General features: G+C 41.6%; 1 protein-coding gene across 11 annotated transcripts in view; it reads left to right on the forward strand.

The window, feature by feature from the left end:
- KLF12 (KLF transcription factor 12) overlaps nucleotides 1-22,499 on the forward strand; it is a 448,097-nt gene that overhangs the window by 347,213 nt on the left and 78,385 nt on the right. The window lies entirely within an intron of this gene.

Consider the following 22,499-nt stretch of genomic DNA (forward strand, 5'->3'; position numbering starts at 1 on the left):
TGTTTCTGCAACCGTAAAAACTTCAAGTAGTTCTCTATAGCATTTACAACTTTTGTAAATCACAAGTATCAGCTATTAAGCCTCTTTCTAGTATTCAGGCTTTTATTGTTATTTTGCCATATCATCAATAAAGGGCATTATCAGATGCGATGAAGAACCAAAGGGACCTGCAGTCCATCTCTTCTCTTAGATTTATCATCTTATTCAGTAAGGAGAAACTATGAGAAATCAGATCACCTAAGCTTTCTCAGCCTAGTTTCTGCCACACTGAAAGAAAACTGTTAATACATGACTCTCATGGAATGAGTAAAAATGGAAAGGGTGAGAGCATTGACCTGTTTTCATACCTAGAATGTGCATTCATCACATTCTGCATATGTACTTATATGGCCCCAAACAGTGTAATAGCTGAGAATCTTGATTCATACTCTTTCTGGAATTTAAACTCATAAAGCTGGGGTATGCACATTTTTTCTTTTTTTCTTTTTTTGTTCTTTTTTTTCTGTCTCGTTTTTCTCGGAACAGCTATTTGATTAGAACCCCCTTTGGAAGACAAATGCAAGGAGATAAAAAGTGACTCATAATAGAGGTAGGCAGTTGTTATTTAAAAAAATCTTTTAGAAAGTCCTAGGTAATGGCCCCCCTTTTATTTTCACTCATGCTAACATCACAATTAGAATTTTGGTCATTTTTTATAACCAGATTTTTACAAGAAAAAGTTGAAGAAATGTGTTTCATTTTTTAACCCTCTTTTGTTTTTAGTAAAATCACTGTTGCCCTGAATAACTAGACCTAGTCACAAAAGCTTCACCTTTTGACAAAATTTAAGGAAAAAATAATCACATTTTTTCACAATATAGTTATATAAATAATCTCCTATATATGTAATACAAACAATGGAACATAGACATGTAAGAATAGGTCTCTTGGGCTGTCAAGTCCACACCCCTACATCACAGACCATCATTTTTCATAAGAATCCTAAAGCCATCTACTCCAGTCCCTTGTGAATCAGAGACAAAGCAGGGGACACAAAGAAGCTACCATGGTAATGGAAAAGAAGTAATTTAGATATTCTATGCTCTGCAGATCTTAAGAAGAAGACCAAGGCCCCTGGCACACCAATTAATCACTAGGGCTGTGCAAAACTTCGGTTGCTGATTCGATTCAGCGGAGGTTCAGCCAATTTGGTAGCCAAATTTCCCAATCCGAATTAAATCAGGAGACCCTTTAATCTCTCCGAATTGAATCAGAACTCTCTGAATCAATTCGGAGAGATTCGGAAAGATTTGGCAATTCAGACATAGAGACAGCTTTAAATGTTTTTTCTACATACCTCAAGGCGTGGCTCATGAATGCTGCAATGCTGAGGCAGATGGAGCATCCCACAAAAGCATTGGGGCTCCCCATTGTGCTAGGTGGCAGCCCCGGAAATGGACCAGAAGTGCTTCTGGTCCACTTCTGAGTCCACTGGGGAGCATGCAGGGGGGGCCCCCCGCCTCCCCGACTCAGCGGCTTGTGCCTCTTGGGGCTGGGGGGGCACCCAGGGTCCCCCCATGGCTGATTGCTGAGCTGGAGGGGCATGGGAGGGGGCCCTACACACTCCCCAGTGGACCTGGCGGTCCATGCCTGGGTTCACCACCAAGCGTGTGGGGGGCCCTCCTGCACTCCTGTGGGATGCTCCATCCGCCCCATCATAGCAGCATTGATGAGCTGTGCCTGGTACCTCAAGGTATGTAGAAAAATCATTTAAAGCTGTGTCTGTGGCCGAATCGCTGATTCTCTGAACTGAATCTTCAGATTCGGCCAAATCAAATTGGGGACAGTGATCCGAATCAACAAATTGAGTCGCTGTCCCTGATTCAGGCCAAATCCAAATCGAATAGAGCCTATTTTGCACAGCCCTATTAATCATATCTTATGTTGTTACCTGGCCACATGTTAGTGTAAATTAATGGTGTAATAAAACAAGGAATTAAAAACAAAGTTATTACACAAAAAAAAAAATCCAATAACTTTGTGACTGATTCCTGTCATGCCATTAATTGAACGTGTGAGTAGGCTGGGGCTCCCAGCGTCCAGGGCACATGAAGCACCCTGCAGCTACGAATCAGGTTGAGCTGATGGGGCTCCCAGCCTCAGGAATGCATGGTGTGCCTCTGCAGTTGGGAGTTGGGATCAGCTGACAAGGCTTCCATCCATGGGAGCTTGGTCCTTGCCTGTGTAGGGGGCTTTCCCCTGCACTGGCAATAAGGCATAATGGGATCTGATGCTGATGCACATAGATTTCATAGATTTCTAGGGTTGGAAGGGACCTATTAGATCATCAAGTCTGACCCCCTGCTCTGGGCAGGAAAGAGCACTGGGGTCAAGTAACCCCAGCCAGGTGCTTGTCTTCAGGGTAGGGGAAAGCACCACCTCCCTTAGAAGCCCATTCCATATTTTGGTAACCCTCACCATAAAGAATTTCTTCCTGATGTCCAGTCTAAATCTACTCTCCTTCAGTTTACAGCCATTGTTTCTAGTAGCCCCGAGGGGTGCCCTGGTAAATAGAGTACCACCTGTTCCCTGCTGACTCCCTAATGAGTTTGTAGATAGCCACAAGATCACCTCAGCCTTCTCTTGCAGAGGCTGAAGAGATTCAGGTCCCTCAGGCTGTGCAGCACTTTGCACTTATCTTTGTTAAATTGTATCCTATTCTGATCCGCCCACTTCCCCAGTCTATCCAAATCCACCTGAATTTGCTCCGTACCTTCTAGCATGTTTACTATACCTCATAGTTTGGTGTCGTCTGCAAATTTGGACAGAGTGCTTTCTACTGCTCACATCTCTCCAGGTGGAAACCGACTCATCCACCACCACTCTCTGGGTGCATCCCATAAGCCAGTTTTCCACCCACCTGACTGTGAAAAAATCCATGTCACAGCTACTTAGTTTACTTGTAAAAATTTGTTGCAGCACTGTATCAAAAGCCTTTTTAAAATCCAAGTAAATAGCATCTACCTCTACTCCTGCATTTAAGCACTTTGTGACCTGTTCATAAAAAGAGACCAATTTAATCATGCAGGATCTGCCTTCTATAAACCCATGCTGGTTGCCCCTTAACATTGTGTTGCTCACTGGCCCCCCACAAATGTGATCCTTAATGGTTTTTACTAAGGTCTGGCCAAGAATAGAGGTGAGGCTAACTGGCCTATAATTATCCAGGTCCTCCTACCTCCCCTTCTTGAAAATAGGGACCACATTGGCCCTTTTCCAGTCATCTGGGACCTGCCTAATTGCCATAAGCTCTCAAACAGTTGTGCCTGTGGTTTCACTATGACACCTCTAGTACCTTTGGGTGAAGATCATTGGGGCCTGCCAACTTAAATACGTCCAACCCCTCCAAGTGCCCCTTCACCAGGTCAGCACTAGCCATTGGTGGATTGGTATCTCTCTCAAGCCGGGCTAAAGTCTCATTGGGAGGTATGTTTGTATCCTCTTGTGGCACCCAAAACTGGCCACTGGCCACATAGAGGGGAAGAATCACCTCCCTAGACCTGCTCATGATGCACCTACTAATGCAAGACAGAGCGCAGTTAGCCTTACTTATTACCTCGTCACATTGGCGAATCATGTTCATTTTTGCATCGACTATGACTCCGAGATAGTCAAGGCAGGAAGCACAATAGTGGGGACCGCACATCAGATCAAATTGCACTTCTACTTGCACATCTGCTTGGGGCCCAGGTTTCAAGCTACAGAAGAAGGCAAAAAATTCTACAGTCCTTGCCCCTGGGACCTGGTAGATTGATTACCACATTTGGGTGGACAGGAAAGAATCTGTTTGCTCCTGAGAAGAAGAGCTATGTACATGAGAGGTGTCTAAGTACTAGATGCCAAAAATTCTCACTTATTTAAATCTATAGGACAGTAGTTCAAAAATAAAGTTAGTATATAGCTGTACACTGAGGTACCAACGGTAACAAGGCTCACCGAGGTGCCAGTAGCTTAGGGAGCTGAATTTTCCTGTGATCCCTTAGGTACCTGGTTTATCAAAGGACGTCTTATGAACACAATTCTCCACCTCTCTCACTGAAGGAGAAATTAGAGTGGTGGCCAGAGAGAGATGTGGTTTGTCTGCAAAGGGTATGGCCCACAGAGCCCAAAATGTTAGTTTCACCCTCCGTTCATTATATTTATCTGTTTTTAAGGTAATAATATCATATGGGATACTGGTTTTCTCTAATTAAAAAAAAATCCCCACTTTTCGGATTTAAAAAAGTATCCCCAAATCCATATTTTCCATGATTAAAATTAAATGCCACTAATATAGATATATATATAGAGAGAGAGAGAGAGATAGATATATATAAAATCCCCAATTTTCGGATTAAAAACGTAACCCAAAATCCACATTTTTCCGTGATCAAAATATAAATATATATATATATATATATATATATATTTTTTTTTTTTTTTTTTTTGATCACGGAAAAATGTGGATTTTGGGTTACGTTTTTAATCCGAAAATTGGGGATTTTTTTTATCAGAAAAAACCAGGATCCCTGTATCATACACAAAAGGACAGTTTCCCAGATATAATGGTTACATTGACAAATTCCTCAAAGTTTTTCAATAATAGTACAATAATGAGGTTTCTTAACTTAAGAGGTTTGGCCTTAATCAGTGTGTATGTTATTGCCTCAGATATGAGAGCAAATACCTTTAGCAACAGCCATAATGAAGCCCATTTGTCTGCGTCAGGACTTCTTCACCAGTGTTACTTGGAGATACTAAACATTTCAGAAATGCAGCTCTGTACCTGAGAAAACACAAGTATTTCCTGTAAAAAAAAAAAAAAATAAGAAAAGAAAAGGTTCCTTTCTAACCAGTTTGAGACACCACCCCAGCAGAGAGAGAGCTAGTGAGTACATGGGTATTTTGTTTAGTCTGTGCTTTTTCAAACTTTGCATTCCTCTCACTCACTCTTCTCCATATATTATTTTAATATGAAAGGGCTCCTGTCATTAGTCTTTGTTCAAATGTTCCTTTCAGCTTTTCAGAGCAGTTTCTTAAAACTAGAGGCACCAAAAAGTTATTTTTGCTTCATAGGGTTTAAAACTCCATTCATTACCTGTTGTTTTTCTACAATTGTTTAATGCCTTTTGCAGGCTTTACATTACAGAAATATATGTACTGGTCTTTAATCTCTTCTTTACACAAATATGAAGAGAAAGCATCATTCTTTAGATAATCTCTGGATTTAGTTTTAGCTTTGGAGACTTTCAGGCTATTTTAAAATGAACAACTCTTGCTCACTCCCACCAAAAACTCAAATTTTTCTGTCATGTCCTACATATTTCCTTAGTTCCATTCCTCAAGCTCCATGTCTTTCAAATATACCTAAAAAGTTAAAGAATTGCAAAGTAGAATTGTACACACACCAAGTCTTTTTAAAATGTATTTACCTTTAAATAAAGTAGGATGTTATACTGGTTTTGGTCGTCACTTTTATTTTTTAAGAAATATTTTCATTTAGTGTTTAAAAATTTGTGCCAGTCTCGGCAAACAGTAGAGTTAAGTCCATGCTTCCAGGCTGCCAAGTACCTGATGCAGGCTACTGGAGCTTGGAAGATAACAAATTATTATACTAAAACTGAGCTTTTAGGGCCTGGTCCTATTTCTATTAGGGTTCATAATATTTAAAAGATAAAATATCAGATAGCCTGTGGAACTGGTAGACATCTTGCCAGTTCTACCATACCCAAGAGAGATGGTTTCCAAAATGATCTGCCTTTAATAGCTAGATAGTGCCCTGGGTGTTATGAGGTGCTTCTCAGAGTCCAGTTACTCATGGATAGATGTATTCAATACAGAAAACTTGAATATCCAGTTTGCAGCTAAAAGCCGCTGTCTGGAGAGTTAAATGATTTAATTACTCTGGTGCCTTTCTTGAGCTCTAAATTCACCTTACGCACAGGGAATGATTTCTCTGCATTGTAGGTCTGATACAGTGCCGACATGGAAGAGTGCCCATATTGTTATTCCAAAACATTTTGTTGGGAAAAGATGTAGGAAAATTAATCTAATTTTGTCTGTGATTGCTCTTGGCCTCCAGGCTGTTATGAAACATATTTGCAATAATGCCCCTTGACTTTGTAAATATGGGGTGCATATGTGTTTTGTCTGTTTGTGGCATGAGGGAATACTGATGATTTCATTATGTGGAGTAAAAGCATTTATCACTTAATATTTTTTTACCTTCCAGAAGAACAGTTCATATAAGGTCCTTGGACCAGTGTGTAGTCTGGGACACACTGTGCAAACTGGTACAAACCAGACCTTAGCTTTGGGACTGTGGGGGGCAAGAGGGGAAACAGAAATTGGATGTGCATGTTCCCTCATGGGCTAGGTTCAGAAGTTACACACAAACTGGTTGAAGTGATCAGAAACTAGTTTAAACCTGTAACAGAACAGAAGTTCAGTGTACATAAGCCAGTTTCAAAATGGCTGAAACTGGTTTAAGATAAACCTGGTTGAATCAGACTTAACTAGTTTAGGTCAAATCAGTTTATGAAACTTCTGTCCCAGACCCCTTCCTGGTTCAACTTAAGTTACAGTCCCCAGTGGGGGCATGGGGTGGGGCATGGGGGCAGGGGGAGGCAACAGCCTTGGAAGGACTGTGCCCTGGCAAACCCTGGCTGGAACCTGGGGTCTCGGAGCAGCTTTAATTCCCCCTTCCCCAGCTCGATGTGCCTCCCACAGCCCCTGCTTTCTGTTTGAGCAGGGTGTGGAGTGCAGGTGGGCAACAGCCTGAGAAGGGACTGTTTAGGCTGGTGTGACCTAAGAAAGCAGAGAACTACATTTACATTATAAAACAGCAGGAGATCAGCGGACTCCACCTCCTCCCACCTCTGGCAAAGACTGAAGCAGGCAAGCAGCTGATAAGAGAAGGGGAAGGGGGAAAGGGGTGTAATTCCCCTCAGCTTCCCCAGGCCATGGGGGAGGGGGAAGAGCCTGGGGGACTGGGACTGGAGGGACTGATCCCCTTCCACCTGTGAGCACTGGGATCTCCAGTCCAACACCTAAACCACCTGCTGATCCCCCGAGAAGGACTTTCTGAATACCTGGCTGTAAGGAGACACTCTGCCTTCAGGATTACATAAGACTTATGTGAGGCTTTCTCTTGTCTTATTTTTAGTATAACATTTTAAGCTAGACAAAGTTGTGTGTGCTCTCACTGTGTTTTACTGGGCTATATCTTAGCTTAGGCGAAGATTTTTGGTTGTTCTTTGTTATGTGGTTGAGGTTGCAAATTGCTGTGTTCAATACATGCTCGTTTCAGAGAAAAAACTATTCATAGATTCATAGATTGTAAGGCTGAAGGGACCTTGGAAGATCATCAGGTCCAGCCCCCTGCACCAAGCAAGAAAGATAACTGGGGGTCAGGTGACCCCAACAAGGTGGCTGTCTAGTCTCCTCTTGAAGATTTCCAGGGTAGGCAATTGCACCACCTCTGGAGGGAGCTTATCCCACAGTCTGGACAGCTTGTTCAAGCTTTTATGAATTCAGTGCCACTACCTTTTTCCCCACCCACCCCTTCCTCAACTTGGCAGCCTCAAGTGGGGTAGGAGAGGAAGGAAGGGGCAGAAGCCTGGCAGGCACTACCCTCTTGCCCAGGCAGACTTGGGCTGGGTTCCCCTGTGGGCCAGGGAGGGGATTTGAACTCCCACCCTTCACGGTGCTATCCAGGGCTGGGGCCTGGCCACACCCTCTCCACTAGATCAGGGAACCAAGGAAAAGCTTTGAGACCCTTAGAGCTTCAGTCCCTTCCCTTTGGCAGTGGCTGGCAGGCCAGTTTCTGGCCTGAGCCACCTCAAGCATGTGGCTGCTGAATCAAAAACGAATGTCTGTTCAGTTGCTTCTCGGTTTAATCTCTCTGGCTTAGACTAACCTGCAAAGACTAAATCAATTCAGCCTGGACTTTTTGACTGTCTGACATTAAGGAGAACAGTAGGCGGGAGCAATGCTCCAATCTCCACTCCACCAACAAACCAACCAATATAATGAGCTTAGCAGAAAAATGAGGGGTAGCATGGGGCAGAAACGGATACCGCTTCAGAGAACAATACAAGAGCAGGAAGGAGCATATTTCATCTCCTTTCCTGGGCTGCTCCTGGGACTGTGGCCCAATGCACAATGTTTTATTCAGTGATGATTGTGAATGCACAATGCAGTTTTAGCAAATCCAGCTAGGACTTCTTTGAAAAAATAAATAGAAAGTCCACAATTTGCAACTCCATACAGAACATCTGAGACCACTAGGAGCACAGTTCTTCATAAAAAACAACTGGTCAACCCTTATACCCATATTTTAAACTTTTTTCAAGTACAAAAAATCAATACCCAAAATTAACTTTTTATTATTTCCTAGTCCCTTCCCTTCCACATTTCCCTTTTGTGGCAAAAAAGGAAAAAAACCTGACAAGGAGGTTGGACTTTTTGATAAGTAAAAATAAAATCTCAAAAAAAAATCATTTACTTTTTGGTTTGTTTGTTTCATTTAGTTTCTTTTTGTATTTCAGTGGAAATATTCCTGCCAACTGTACCAAACACTTCTGGCTTGATTTTTTTTTTCCATTTTGGGCCACTTTATCAAACAGGATAGAATTTTTTTATGGAAGTAGCTTAGCTGCATTGATTCACATTGTCTTCTCAGTGGGCGCATCTACACAAGACTTTTAGTGCGGAGTTGCCTAATTAGCTCCATAGTATAATGTCAGCATCTACACATGCAGCCCTATTAAGCCACAGTAAACTAATTAACTCTGCCATAGTTTAGTACTTGTAAACACAAGTTCTGTCATACGGTGACATTCTTTAGTGCACAGCAACGTACATGTAAACCCTGGCTGGGGCACGAGGGTGCTTCAGTGCAGGGGCTGCCTGCTGACTAGCCCTGCACTAGAGCACCCTCGTGCCCCCACCAGCCCCTTTGCAGCATGATGAACTGGGTCAAACCAGCCCCTTGGGCCCCCTGCCAGCCAGGACCTCTGTGATCCAGCTCAACATGCTGCGGTCTTGGTTTCACATGTAAATGTAGTGCCCAGGAGCAATAAACTCCAGTGCAATATACACTGGAATGTATTGTGTTACATTAATTTCATGTGTAGATGCATCCAGTTTCCTCTTTTTTCGAAACATGAGTTCTTAATCAGCAGAGATTCCCTGATACATATCTATATATTAGTGGTGCTATATTTTAATGACAAAAAAATGTGGATTTGGAGGGGGGGGGTTAATCCAAAAATTGGGGATTTTTTATCAGAGAAAACCACGATCCCTGTTAATCAGTTCTCATTTTATTTATTTATATATTTATTGATCTATCTATTTAGTTGATTGCTTATTGTGATAGCTTTCATGGATTTATTCTGGAATTTGTAGTGATAAAAAATGAGTAACTGCACATTTACTTTGTACTGAGAAGGAGCTCAAATGCCTGATCCAAATCATTTACTTAGATTTAAGTACTTTAAGGGAGGAATGCTATCATTGTTCTGTGTTTGTACAGCACCTAGCACAGTGGGGTCCTGGTCCCTGGCTAGGCACCAAGACCTTACCAAGGTTCAAGAAATAATTTATATAATTTATCAATTTGCCAGCTTGGACCTATGAACACTACTGACTCCAGTGCCAAAGCTATGAGCCACCCTGCTGAATCGAGTGGGACTGCTCACTGTAATTAGGACTGTGTTTGATGCTAATTCTTTTTAATATCCAAACCTTGATTTTTTAATAAATAATTGAAGGCTCTGTTAGTTTTATACTAATAACTTAGTCCATGATTAGTTTTACAAAGACAATGGGCTGTTCGTGGACTATTCAGTATGAGTAATGATGGCATAATCAAGTAATACAGGAAATGCTGCTTCATTTGTGGTTCCTTGTAGTCACAGCCATATGAAGGGAGAGCATCCAAAAATGAAAAAATACCACCTAGACCTCCCAATTGCACAGCTGCAACACTCTTGCTGCTGCCTTTAGTACAGTGTAAGGGATGCAAAGCTGTTGCCTTCCCTCTCCCACCCTATTTTGGGAAGCCTGACTTTAGAGAGAAATAGGAAAGAATCAAAGGAATCTAAATTTTGCCAGGCCCCTGGGTTGTTGGTGAGAGTTAGTCTGGCGGCTGCTTGCCCGCTCCCACTGGCACCCACATAAAGACCTCATCACTTATAAATTGGAACAAATAGGTCAAATAAAAGGTGGTAGAATTGTCACAAAGGAAAATGAGTTTGTGCTTTGCTTTAACTGTTTCAGTCTTTCTATAGGTTTTGAGAATCACAGCCTGATCTAGCTCCCATATGAGTCAGTGCAAAATCAGAATGAGAGGGCACGTCTACACGTGAAATTAATTCAACTGAATGAACTCTGCTGCTGTTTGCCAGAGTTTATTGCTTCCGGCTGCAGTGTTTACACATGTGCTTGGGTCTGCAGCACATTGATCTGGGTTGGAGCAGCCCCAGCTGGCAGGGGGCCAGGAAGGTCCCACTTTGACCCGGCTACTTCAACCAGGGCTGCTCTGACCTTGCTCATCATGTGGAAGGGCTGGCTGGGGCATGAGGGTGCTGCAGTGCAGGGCTAGCTTGCAGGCAGCCCTGATCTGAAGCACCCTCATTCCCCAACCTGCTGTTGTAGGATAGTACTTGTGTTGACAAGTAAAACCTACAGTGGCATTTATTAGTTTACTGTGGCCTAGTAGGGCTGCACGTGTAAAGGCTGAGACTTACTGTGGAGCTAATTAGGCAAGTCCACAGTAAATGTCTCATAGAGACACACCCAGAATAGTACAGAATCAGGCCCTTTAAGTTTACAAGACTTCAGTTAGTGGCAGTCAAAACAAGTTCTCGCTTCTATAGCTGTATTTGTGTCTACAGCACTTTAAAACCTTTGTTACATCAATTTATTATTGCTGTATTTCATTTGATAATAAATAATTGCACATATTAGGTTTTACAGCTTAGGAGCAATGATTTGTTAGGCACTGTTCATACCTCTGAAAATAAAGACTCCCCACCCCAAAAAGTTGATTCTGTCTATCTGTCTCAGGGCATTATATAGGTCCAATCAACATAATTTCTACCCACGGCTGAGAAACGTGCAAGCAGAAGAGTAAAGAAGTGATTTTGTGTATTTCCCCCTTGATACAGAAACTATAAGGAATATAGAGGTGAGTCTAAGGCCTCTGACATGTTACACTTAAGACATGAGTAACTGGTTAATCACTTCTTAAAGTAGTGACCTGGCAACACATTCATTCAGTTAATGGCATGACAAAACAAGGAATAAGCAAAAATGTTATTACACAAAATTTGTGTAATAACTTTGTTGCTGGTTCCTATCACACATTTAACTGAGCATGTGGCCAAGTGCTCCCAACCTCCCGTGTGTGAGGAGACTGGGAGCACTGGTCAGCTGATTAGGACTCCCAGCTGGGAGACTGCAGTGAGCTACCTTGGCTGGGAGCCCCAAACAGCTGATATCAGTGATTGGAGCTCCCAGCTGTGGGGACCACCCGTGGCTGGGAGCCTAGTCAGCTGATCAGAGCTCTCAGCCATGGGAGCACACTATGCTTCCCATGGTTAGGGACTCCATCTGCTGATTGGGGTTTTCATCAGGAGGAGTGTGCGCTGTGCCTGCAGGGCTGGGAGCTTTGATCAGCTGACAGTACTCCCAGCCATGGGAATGAAAATTACCTTAATATGTCACCAATATGGCATGATGGGATCTGATACTCAATTCCACATATATATACATGTGGCATGGTAAGAAATGTGACTGTTGGGATTTCATGTCAAATCCCATTGCACCTTCTTTTTAATGTCTGTCAGTGGTCTAAGGATAAAAATGCACATTACACTTCGGCCATATTAGGAACATTTAAAATGCAAGTGTCTGCAGGGTAAAGCTTGTTGACTCATGCTAAGTGACCTTTGTATGTCTCAAAGCCACACGATTTCAGGTGAGGGTTAACTCCAGGTCATTCTACCTAGCTCATGTTAAGGTAACTTCTGTCTGCTCCATGGAGATAAAATGAGCAATTTACAGTCTTCAAGCATCCCACGATGAACTGCTACAAACCCGTACCCATCCCCAAAGCAGGGACAGAGCCAGGTGTCCTGGCTCCTAGCTATGCTGCTCCTCTACATCCCTCTAGTGGCAAGTCAGAGCTGTGCAGACAAGAAACACTATTAACCCTTAACTGTTCACAGCATGAAAATTTAACATTGCTTTACATTCTACAGATTTAGTATGGTCTAAGTGTAATGTGTAACTTCACCCTAACATCCTTCACCCTAAGGTTCCAGGTAATGTGGGGGCCTCTGCAGGACACGCTAGGAAATCTGGTGGTCTCACCAAATGACAAAGCTAACCTATTTAACAATTTCTTTGCTTCCATTTTTCTGAGCAGGGACCAGGTCATCCCCCCCGCACCAGGATCCCCAATGGTCCCAGGGGAGGCACAGCCAGGCCCAGGGTCGGAGAGGACCTAGTCAGGGAACTTCTGGTGGGACTGGACGTGTTCAAATCAGCAGGTCCTGACGATCTCCACCCCAGAGTGCTGAGGGAATTAGCAGAGGTCATTGCAGGACCCCGGCACAGCTTTATAAGCACTTGTGGTGCTCTGGCGAGGTATCAGAGGACTGGAAAAGGGCCAATGTGGTCCCCATTTTCAAAAAAGGGAGGAAGGAGGACCCAGGAAATTATAGGCCTGTTATTCTTACCTCGGTCCTGGGGAAGCTCTTTGAGAAAATTATCCAGGTGCACATCTGCGAGGGGCAAGCAGGGGAGTGTATGCTTAGGGGCAACCAACATGGGTTCATTAGAGGCAGGGCCTGTCAGACCAACCTGGTGGCCTTCTATGACCAGGTCACAAAATCCTTGGACGCAGGTGTTGCGGCAGGCGTAGTCTTTCTGGACTTTAGGAAGACCTTCAACACTGTCTCTCACCCCATTCTCATTAAAAAATTAGGAGATTGTGGTGTTGATGCCTACACAATGAGATGGGTCGCCAGTTGGCTGGAGGGCCGCACCCAGAGAGTGGTGGTGGATGGGTCATTTCCGACCTGGAGGGATGTGGGCAGTGAGGTACCCCAGGGCTCGGTCCTCGGGCCTGCGCTGTTCAACATCTTCATCAGCGACTTGGACAAGGGGGTGAAAAGCACCCTGTTCAAATTCGCAGACAACACTAAGATGTGGGGAGAAGTGAGCACACTAGAAGGGAGGGAAAGGCTACAATTAGATCTGGACAGGTTACAAGGGCGGGCAGATGAGAATAAGATGGGATTCAATGCTGACAAGTGCAGAAGAAGGTTTTAGGAAGAATTTCAATTACAGTGAGGTAAGAATACAGATACGATAAGGAGGCCATTGGCTGAATAGAGGCTGTGTGAAAGAAAGCACAAAAAATGAGGGAAAATATGGTAAGTGAAAATGCAAACACAAGGGAAAACATGAAAAATTCATTTTGACTTGTTATTAGTACTAGAGCATGTAAATAATAGCATTACAAAACTGAAAAAGCATGGTGAAATTCTGTCTGATATATGAAGTGTGAGATTTATAATAATTTTGAATTGGGAAAATTGCTTTATCTTTAGCTTTCACACAGAGAAACAGTATTCTACTGACCAGGCCAAGGGCGTACAGTAAGTCACCGTGAGAACCCTGACCTCATACGCCCACCTGTAGACTATGCTCCTACTCAATTTTTAGTATTTATTTTCCAGACTTGCTCAACTGATGTGACTTTTTCCCAGAAAGATCCTGTATTTGCAAATTTTACCAGGACAGAGACACAAAAGTCAAACTGTAGTTTCACCGAAGAAATACAGTGAGTCACTCTCTCAGAGCAAGTGAGAACATAGACTCCGAAGTTGTCTTTGAAACATTTGCTGGAAATGTATTGAAATAAATTGCTGCAATGATATTTTAATGTGTTTAAGGAGTGTGAGTCAGGTCTTGAGATTTCAGTGCAGGGAGTCAGGAACTCCATAAGCCAGGGATCACACTTCAGGAGCATCAGACTGAAGTCAAGTTTGGTCCAGGATGGTCTAGCCTTTCTGACCTGGCTGCCTGACACCTTCTGCTGCCCCTCACCACCTAGCCAACATGTAGGTGAAACCGCACCATCAAAACACTGCTGAAGCCCCCAGCTGCCAAAGTGTATCAGAAGCCCTGGCAGCACAAGCCAGATAGGGTGGCTTTGTGGCCTGGATTCATACCAGAGGCCATAGGTTGCCTCTTCCTACCTTAAGCCATAAATTGTATTTTCTACCATCACTCCCTCCTACAGACAGATTCTGTTCGACCCATTAGGTGCATAAATGGACTTATGAACTAAAGTGCAATTCTATTTCACCTGTTCAACTTTCAGAAGACAAAAGTTAATACAAAAGGTGTGTGGAGGCCTCTTTCCCTCACAGCTTTTTTGTGACTTAATGCTATGGGTACGATAACTGAGATGACAATAACATGACACTTGATAGGTGGCATTAAATCTGGTCCCTAAGCTCTCTGTTTCAGTTTCCCTATCTGCAAAATAAAGATAATAGTATTTATTTTACTTATTTGTTGTAAATCTTTAATAATTTCCAAATATAGATATATAAAGCATTTTGAAGATGGAAGTGCTTGTGGTGTGTAATTAAAAACTTTAAAATATATTTACACTATTTTTTATAAACTACTTCACATGGAATTCTTTGGTTTAGCCTTAACCAGTGCCTAAAATGTGTCTTCTTTCTTTGGGAATATGCAAGAGTCTATTATGAGATGGCAGTTTCCTTATCAAAATATGCTTATGCTGTACAACCACTGCATATTTTTGGGCAGAAACTCAAAACCTAATTAGTCATCTCTTGTAGCTGGCAATTGGTGACTCCCAGCCCTACAGCAATATTACTATGGGTTTGATGTGAATGTACTCAGAATTAATTTCATGTTGATCTACTTGCTGCAGCCAGATGACAGAAGTATTACACGCATTTTATGTAAGAATGTACTATCACAATAACTTCCTAAACACCAGCAACTAACTGTAAGGCTTTCTCATGAAGGAGGGAGACATAATCATGCATAACCAGTTGATCCCTTCACTCCAACAAGACTGATCACATCAGCAAAATTATGCAGGTGCATTTTTGCAGGACTGTATTTTTTTTCTTTTAGCTGGTTAAGGGCTAGATCTTTATTCTGGTTTTACTCAGAGAATGCTCCCACTGATATTAGGGAAATTATCTTAGTAAGAACTGCATAAAGATTCAGGATATGACTTTAGTAACAGTAATAGACTAGGCAAATACCACAATAATAACAGACTGAGCAATCACAGGTTCTCCCATTACATTTGTGGGTGTAAGGCCAGATCCAAATAATTTTCATAAGCATCTAAAGAGACTTGGTTGGAATTTAGACACTTAAATCACTGGAAGCTGAACCAGTGGAACAACAAGGGCAGAAGATTCCTGAAGCCAGAAAAAAAAAACAAGCAAGGCGCACTCTCCTAGGAGGTAGGAGATCTGAGTTCTGGTCCCTGCTGCCAGGGCTATATCTTTTTTTTTTTTTTTTTTAAGCCAATGCCTCTCTAATGTTAAAAACAGAAAAAATCCGAGGAAAAGGTTTGGCTTCCAGTTTGAAAACAATTACAAGTGCAGTTTGCAAAGAATTAGAATTTGGGTTCACTTATCAGGTGTTCTTGTTATTTTCCTTACCAAAAGAATTGGCTATTTCACAGTCATGCAAGGCAAAAAGATAGAAAACACCTGCTATAGCTGACCCAGCCTGTCTCCCTGCCAATGAGGACTACTCCCTAATACATATTTTGTAGTGCTTGGTCTGATTTATTTTTAATATAAAGTATTATTAATATTCCAAACTAGGCTACTATTATAGGAAGGGTCCACAGAAAGGGGTTGATACTGATTGAAGTTATGATAAGATTACCATGCAAACAGAAAAATGAAAAGGATTAGGACTTTTTAGCTTAAAGAGAAAATAAATAAGATGGCACATGAAAGCTGTACATGGAAAAATAGCTAGGATACAGAAGTTTATTCATGCATGACTGCGTATCCTGCCACCCAGCAAAAGATCAAAGGAAATTCAGTTGCTTAACATTTGATTATTGAGGGCTTTATCTTTCCCCGTAATGAGAATATTCTATGGAACTTGTTGCCACAGGATATTACCACTGTCAAGATATTCATAAGATGCAAAAAAGAGGTTAGAAACTTTAGCTAGTAAGTAGAATATCCTTAATTACAATAATAAAACCTTTCTGCTAAAGCATGAGTCAACTACTGACTGCCTGAAGTTCCGGAAAAAAATCCCCTGAGGGCCATGTTATTCCACAATTACCTATTAAAGAATTTCTTGCACCCTCCTTTTGAAGTATCTTGCATCCCTTGTGGCAGTTCCAGTTGGCCAAAAGGGCATCATACTAGCACTGCACAGTAAAGTTCTCATGACATAGAAATTGGGCCTGCTTCTCCCCTGCAGTATGTGGCCCTGTACCCTGCTTGTAAAGTATAAAAAAATCCCAATCACATATAAGAGTGTCAGTGGATGGGGAGTAACTGAGTGAGAGAGCAGTTTTCTTGGGTAATTGATCTCATGAAAGTAGTCAGGTTAGACAGAAAAGAACTGATAAACCAGAAAACATCTAAGGAAGAATATTGAGTAACAGCACAGGGTCACCTAGACAACAGAAAGGGTAGCACCTACATTCTGGAAGGCAATTGTGGCCTTTTTCCAGCAATATTACATGCTTATCTTACAGTAATGGCACTTACGCACATGCTTACAGTTATGTACTTTTTTTAAGTGTTTTGTTCTGAGGGGAAGGTGGGTGGAGTAGGGAAATGAGTTAATAACAATAATTAAAGTAGCTTGGTCTGTAACACCTAGACTCCACTGACAATGTTTTGAAAAGATGTTAAAAATAACTGCATTATTAATAGAAGGTAAAAATGACTAGTTTCACTTTGGTATTGAGTCATACCTGAAACTTCAAAAATATCTTAATTCACCTTTTCAAACAATAGCAGAATTGATATTTTGTATAAGATGATCAACAGTGGGTGCATCTACATGTGCTGTTAGCACAGAGCAATAAACTCCAGCACATATCATGCCGGAGTTTATTGCTCTGAGCACCATGTCTTCATGTGCACCTGGGACCACAGCATGTTGAGCCAGGTCGAAGCAGCACCAGTTGACAAAGGGTCCAGGGGGTCAGCCTCCCAGCTCAGGGCTACTCCAACCCGGCTCAACATGGTGTGGAGTGGCTGGCCAGCAGGCAGCCCTGTCACTGAAGTACTCTCATGCCCCATCTAACTCCATTACCATCTACACATGCATTGCTTCACAGTAAATAATGTTGCCACAGGATAGTACTTGTATTTACAAGTACTAACCTATGGCAGCATTTATGAGTTTACTGCAACATGTAGGTGTGGAGACTTTACTGCAGAGCTAATTAGCAGGGATCCTGGTTTTCTCTGATTAAACATGTCCATGATTAAAATGAAACACCACTATATATATATATATATATATATATATATATATATATATATACACACACACACACACACACACACACATACACTACTGGTGTTTCATTTTAATCATGGAAAAATTTGGGTTTTGGGTTACTTTTTAAAACCGAAAATTGGGGATTTTTTTTATCAGAGAAAACCAGAATCCCTGCTAATTAGGCAGCTCTGCAGTAAGTGTGCCATGTAGACATGCCCAGTACTAATTTGAACCCTGTTCTCCCAGTGCATCCTTTGTTTTGCGACCCACTTAAGGCTCTGAAGCAATTCTTATATATTCCATATAAATGTCCTGTAGTGTGCAGTATTCATACTGCAGAACACCACTTCAGGACTTAAAGTATGCTGTCACCGTGACACCTGACTTTTTCTTTATATTTCTTACCTATCAGTTATGAGGACAAAAATCAGGGTTCCCAAATATCAAGCAGGAAGTTAGGGGTCAGGTCTAGGAAGATATTTGGAAGTGTGTTACATTTTTTTCTAACCTGCATGTCTAAATCCTAAACCATCTTGGATTCAAAACATTGAATCAGCTGACTGTCTTAGATTTTTTCCTTAATTTTCCATCCTCTATTTTTGCTTTTTTTCCTTGCTACATAATCTTTCCTCTTTCTGCAGAAATTTACTTTTGTTTTCTAAATCTCCCCTGCTATTTTGTCCTCACTCTCTCCTTCATTTCCCATTCTCTCATACCATGACATTGGATTCTCATTCCCTGCCCTTTGGGTCCCTCTTTACCTTTTTCAGTTGCTTTCCAAGTTTTATTCTGTTTTTTGTATAACCCATTAACAGCATTCTTGATCGTGATGTTATAATAATAATGGCAGCAGCTAATACAGTAATATCTACATAATCAGGAAAAGATGGATGACAAGACTTTTGTCTTTACTAAAGTTAAGCTTTTTATTTTATGTTGTGAGTATGTACATTTTAAAAGTGTCTTTCATTTTATTCTTGTCTGCCTGTCCTCTCTGTTTGTCTAATCTTGTATCATGCCCATGCACTTCACTGAAAGTAATGTAGGATCTCTGATTGGTTTGAACAAGCAACAGATTTTTCTTGTGTTATGTAAGAAAGAATGAGATTAACCCGGATTCCTTTACAAAATCTTTAGGAACTGGGCAAGCAGGACTCAGGGTGGTGAGAAGCTGGTGGCAGAAGCTGGAGGACTCCTGTTGTGTAGCACAGATCCATCTCTTTCCACATTTTCCATGTACCTGCTTTGTTATCACTTTATGGGAGGGACTAATGGAAGGCTAGGCCCCCTAACCTTCCTGTTATACCTCTTACAAGGAAAATATGAGTCATGGCCATTTTTGTAGGAGAGTTGTGTGCTGGGGAAGGAAAAGCCTTCCAAAAATATTACCTGATGTGGATATGATTCAGATAAGCATCCAAACCTTAGTGGTATACTATAGTTAGAGTAACAGTACCCCTACTTGATTTGGGAAGCCTTTACAATCGAAGAAACCAATAAAACCCATTTCTGATAGTCTGAATGAAAAGCAATTTACAATATGTTGAAGATAGGAGCATAGGGATGGAGTAACACATGCTCTACTTAGAAATCATTTATATGACATGATGAGACTGTTAGCATAAGCCTGCCAAGTCAGATTGAATATTGCTACTTTTGTATAGCACTCCGCACCAACTGTTTGTGGCAAGAGCATGTTAAACTATTCCGTGGTAAATCTGAGTACATTTTGTAGCACTTTGTCATTGGCAAGAACACGTAGTCAGCCATCTGCCATTTAGCTCATGCTCGTACAGCTCATGTCAGCTGCAGAATTCCATGAGCCCGATGCCATCAACATCCAGAGGACAATAAATACTATTCAGCATTTTGCGTGCATTTGAGAATCACAGACAGACAAAGTTCCAGTCTTCACTGTTGCTTCCAGCTCTGTGTTGTGGTCTTTACAAATCCAGCTTGTCACTTCTAAAACCAGAATACTGGATTCTCTTTACAGCAACTGTTGTATTTCACCATCTGACATCAGCAGTACAAGTTTTAGAGTCCTGGCTGGTATGTTTTCAGAGTATACCCCAGATGGTGTGCACAAGATACAACCTCAGTTAGCTCAAATGTTATTGATAACTATACCAAGTGTGTCTGTGTACCATATGAATTCTTTATAAAGTTGTGGGCTGGAAATGTCAATCCTTAGGCTTGGTTACAATTTTTTTAAACTGGGAAAAGTTGGGGAGGGGTTTCCCCTTTGAAATTATAACTTGCACAACAAAATACATGTTTATTTCTGAAGAGACACTGCTAGTAAGATGCTGTGCTTTCCTTTTTTGTGTCCTTGTGGCAAAGTATTTAGCAGAATTTGCCAGTTCATTGGACTCTGACAGGCTGTGCCATGAGCACTTCTGCTATGGATTCAAACTTGCAATGTCTGGAGTGTCAGCTGTGTGCCTTAGCACCTGTGCCACCCCAGGCCCAGTGCATTTGCTTACTTGAAGGACAAGGGCAGTGATGACCACTTATTTTCTGTCTTTAAGATTTTCTTCAGCTGCTTTCCACCTAACTAGATCAAAAACATGAAGCACTTTCATACTTAAACTTCATTTTTAGAAAATCAGAATCCTTTTTACAGTGGTTCTGCTGCTGGAGGAAACTCTTGCAGAACTCCAGCTCTAATTACAGCATTTCTGAAGGCTGCACACATGCACACGCACACACCCTTGCTCTCTCATTTACACACAAGAAACTACACCATTAGTGCACAAGACTGAGAAACAAATAAGAAGCATAGTGGCAGTTGAGCCACAGACTCAGTGATATTGTATTTTGATGGCCTGCTGGTGTACTAGAGTAAGTCAAGTGGGGCACATCTACCTGTGCCTATTAACATGCAGGAATAAGAAAGATAAAATCATTGAAAATCAGGGTTGGAAGGGACCTCAGGAAGTCATCTAGTTGACCCCCTGCAGGTCCAGATCTTATTGCTCTGAAGCCTTTTGCTGCTGGGTGTGCATCTGTACGTGCACCCAGAATGCAGCATATTGAGCTAGGTCACAGCAGTCCCAGCTGACAGAGGGCTTGGGGGCTCAGCCTACCAACCCAGGGCTACTCCAACCAGGTTCAGTGTGCTGTGGAGGGGCTGGCTAGGGCATGAGGGTGCTTCAGTGTGGGGCTAGCCAGCAGGCAGCCCCCCCATTGAAGCACCCTCATGCCCCAGCCAGCTGGGTCAGTCTCTATGTGTGCAGTGCTGCACATGAAAAAACTCTGCAGTTTATTAGTTTCATGCACCCTAATAGGGATACACATGGAGACACTGAGATGTTTACTGCAGAGCTAATTAGGCAACTGCAATAAACATCTCATGTAGACGCACCCATGTAGTACCAATTTGTCATAACTGAAGTAGTATTCTGCAACCTCTTCAGGATTCCAGAGACCAAAATCTGAACAAAACATCAATAGACATGTGAGGGATAAAGGTGCCTTATGAATCTCCTAGTTTCGATTTTTTTTAAATAACCTAAACTCTATATTTTTTCTGTGATCAAAACAAAATACCACTATATATATTTGTTTCTCACTATATATATACTATATATTTGTTTTGCCACTCTATATACTTCTTATTTGTTTCTCACAATATATATAGTGGCATTTCATTTTGATCATGGAAAAATATGGAGTTCACGTTACTTTTTTAAAGTGAAGATTGGGGATTTTTTAAATCAGAGAAAACCAGGATCCCTGCTTACGAAGAAACGATTGTTCTCAAAATGGTTTGTAGCTCATAGTCCTGCTGTAACTGACTGGTTTAGGAAATGCACTGTCCCCAGTAATTTAAAAAATTCAAATGTGATTCACTGCTGGAATGCCTAGAACCATGCATTCATGGCACATGTACACAAAAATAGTTCAGATTGCCTTCCTTCTTCAGTTTTCAATATGTGCTAGGTTCCTGGAACTAGGAAGTCCCCAAGGTGTGCTGGTATGGTGATGAAACCAGGGAAATTCAGGTTTAAAAAGGGTTGTGGGAATGAGGTTTCGTCAGATAAAAATGTTTATAAATACATAAAATCCAAATGTTTTGAAATGTTTTATTGGTGTTGCACTGTGTTACAAAGAACTGGTAGAACATAGCGTATTTTACCTTCTTACAGTAAAAACAAAACAAAACAATGCTAGGAGTTTCCAGACCAGGTGGGGTTGACCTAGCAGTGCTCCCCTCTAAATAAGCTGGAGTTTTACTGTTAGCTTCAGTGGAAGCAGTACTAAACCTAAGACTGTCCATTCTTGAAAATCCCACTCTAAGTCTGTTAACTTACGTGTGAAAAATACATCTCATTGGAAATGAACTTGCACAGTCAAGAAGAAAAAGGGATTGCAGATTGACCTCCTAAAGTTTCTTTCATAATTCTAGGTTATGGAATTTAGCAAAGTACTAGCAAATGTCCTGTTACACTGTGTGCAAAGATGCTGAAGCCTTCCTTATGTGAGACTTCCCTTTACCAGCTGCTAAAGTTACTTTAGCATGGTTGCTGAAAAATGTCTTCTATTTTGGGAGCAAGTGTAGAATGATGTAGTGCAAACTAACAAAAGTGATAGTTTGCACTATACATGCACTACATAGCCTTACAAAAAAAGATAATTTTCACATGATATTCTTTGTCCTGGGATTGGTTCACAAACATTAACTAATAATCCTCACAACAAGGTAAGATCAGTGTCATTGCCTTAATCCTGTTGATACTCTTAGTCATGTAAATCCCATAGGACTGAAAAATCTGGATCCAAAAAAAGCCTTTTCTTCTATTCAGCAAAATCAGAAAAGGTCAGTTTTCTAATTTCACTTGAAAATACCCCTGGGCAGGGGGAAGTTGGGAGAAACAAAGGGATGTGGACTAACTGTGAACAACCCAATAGAAAGT

This window comes from Alligator mississippiensis, chromosome 1 (genome assembly GCF_030867095.1).
Source record: "Alligator mississippiensis isolate rAllMis1 chromosome 1, rAllMis1, whole genome shotgun sequence".
NCBI lineage: Eukaryota > Metazoa > Chordata > Crocodylia > Alligatoridae > Alligator > Alligator mississippiensis.